The sequence below is a fragment of the Priapulus caudatus genome, unplaced genomic scaffold (genome assembly GCF_000485595.1).
Source record: "Priapulus caudatus unplaced genomic scaffold, Priapulus_caudatus-5.0.1 Scaffold847, whole genome shotgun sequence".
NCBI lineage: Eukaryota > Metazoa > Priapulida > Priapulimorpha > Priapulimorphida > Priapulidae > Priapulus > Priapulus caudatus.
In genome coordinates this window covers 128,566-131,096 of record NW_014577908.1, presented here as the reverse complement: position 1 = coordinate 131,096, position 2,531 = coordinate 128,566, and the positions used below count along the sequence as shown (strand labels likewise).

Genomic DNA, 2,531 nt, shown 5'->3' with positions numbered 1-2,531 from the left:
CGCGTCGTGTCGTAGTGTGTGTGTGTGTGTGTGTGTGTGTGTGTGTGTGTGTGTGTGTGTGTGTGTGTGTGTGTGTGTGTGTGTGTGTGTGTGTGTGTGTGTGCGTGTTTGTATGTAGGCCTATACGTTGGCGCAGAGCCGTATATAAAGATAGATACGGATAGATCTATATAATTATACGGCTCTGCGTTGGCGGTGCAGCAGGGTAACGTAAGCACACGGCTACAACGTTGGTGATACTGCTACGTTATATCAGCCTTAGAGCATCTACGGCGACAACGTTGGTGATACTGCTACGTTATATAAACCCTAGAGCATCTACGGCGACAACGTTGGTGATACTGCTACGTTATATACGCCCTAGAGCATCTACGGCGACAACGTTGGTGATACTGCTACGTTATATAAGCCTCAGAGCATCTACGGCGACAACGTTGGTGATACTGCTACGTTATATAAGCCTTAGAGCATCTACGGCGACAACGTTGGTGATACTGCTACGTTAGAAAAGCCAAGTAGAGCATCTACGGCGACAACGTTGAGGATACTGCTACGTTATATAAGCTTTAAATTAAGGCACCTACGGCGACAACGTTGGTGATACTGCATGATACGTATTATGAATGCGTCTACGGCGACAACGTTGGTGATACCTTATCATTATATTATTGTGTGACGACGACGACGTTGGTGATACTGCATGGTACGTACGTATTATAAAGCGGCTACGACGATAACATTGGCGATACTACATGGAATGCATGTACGAAAGCGTCTATGACAACAACTTTGGACTGGCATGTTTCAGTGTTCAAAAAATCATCAACCCTATAATTCCGTATAATCCAGTATAAGAACCTAGATTTTTCCAAGTTAGCCTCAATAGGTTATTATATAAATGGTGCTTACTGAGAAATTAGGCTCAAAAGGTTCTTAAATAGGTTCTTGTTTCTACTTTTAATATGTATAAGCTTATACTTTTTTAGAGCTCACGTTTCGTCTTAAAAATTCACCAACTTCAACGCTTCATCCAGAACATCCAAAGCTTAGACATCGCAGGAGAGTACGAGGTGTATGTTGATTCAAGCATCCATGGTTATAATGCATATTTCAAGGCTGTAACCGTTTGTGTTCGGGAGATCATGATGTCTGAAATTGAAAGAGACAATGACAACGACAAATATGCAGTTGATGTGAAGAATCAAGATAGTGAAATGGTCGGATATGTCCCAATTGAACTTTCCAAGTTATTTTACAAATTCCTAGACGATTACGGGGAAATTGAGGCAGAATGTATTGGCAATCGCTACAATGCTGGCCAAGGGAAGGGCCTTGAGATTCCTGTTGACTATAGGTTGGTTGGAGATAGGGGTTACTTGAAGAGGTTCACAAGAAAACTTCAAACCTAAGAATTTTCTGAAGAACTCAGTATTAGTGACATTAGAAAGTGCTAACCAGCCTTCAACACAGCTCTGTGATTTTGAATGGACATACAGTACTGTAATGTGGAAACAATACATCTGCTTATTTCTCATGTGCTGACAAGAACTATGTTTTACTGAAGAGACGCTTGTGTCCTTGTTTGATAATATTTTCGCCGTGGCTATTCTTACGACCAGTCGTAACAATTATTTATGGACTATTCTTACGACATGCAACGCATAACGCATAATAGTTAATAGTAATATAATGCTAGTCTAGGGAGTCGCCTAAGCCTACTCCCTAACCCTAACCCTAACCCTAACACTAACTAGAAACCGACTCGGCTATCTTATAGTACTAAGATTAATCTATGGTGTATAACGACATACGCAACGCATGCGCATGCGCGTTGCATGTCGTAAGAATATTCCATAAATAATTGTTACGACTGGTCGTAAGAATAGCCACTTTCTAATATTTTACATTTGCAGATATATGTAAATAATGCAGTACTGTGTCTCAATAACAATGCCAGGGTGCTAGCACATTCATCGATATTGTTGAGCTCATCTTTTTTTATTTTACCTGTGTTTATTTTTAAGTCTTCATCTGCATGGAAAATTAAGAACCTACTTCAAAATCTTAGCCTAAAACAGGTTTTTATGTAAAGGGGTCTAAATGGGAAATTTGAACCTCACAAGTTCTTAAAATCTAGGTTCTTATACGCGGGTTTTTACTGTACTGCATAACCCTACCGCCAAATCTATCCTTACCATCCTTACCATCCTTATCTATCCTTACTTTAATCCTTACCATATGTAACTCTAATACGTAAGCCTAACCCTGACCCTGTAACTCTTTTGTTACACCAGAGTGTGTTTATGATATAATTTTAATTAGAGATACAGTAGATAATTATACATGCATGTTTATGTTCAACAAACGAACCCTATTGTCATCAAAATCAGTACGCCATAATAGAACAACACAAGTCGTAACATCACGGACACTAGCTGTCTCCAACTCCCACTCCCCTACTACAACGTACTATATATATATATATATATATCACCTGATATATATATATATATATATATATATATATATAT

At 39.1% G+C, this 2,531-nt stretch overlaps 1 protein-coding gene across 1 annotated transcript in view; it reads left to right on the top strand.

The window, feature by feature from the left end:
- The window catches only part of LOC106813945 (organic cation transporter protein-like), a 10,742-nt gene that overhangs the window by 347 nt on the left and 7,864 nt on the right, over positions 1 to 2,531 (top strand). The window lies entirely within an intron of this gene.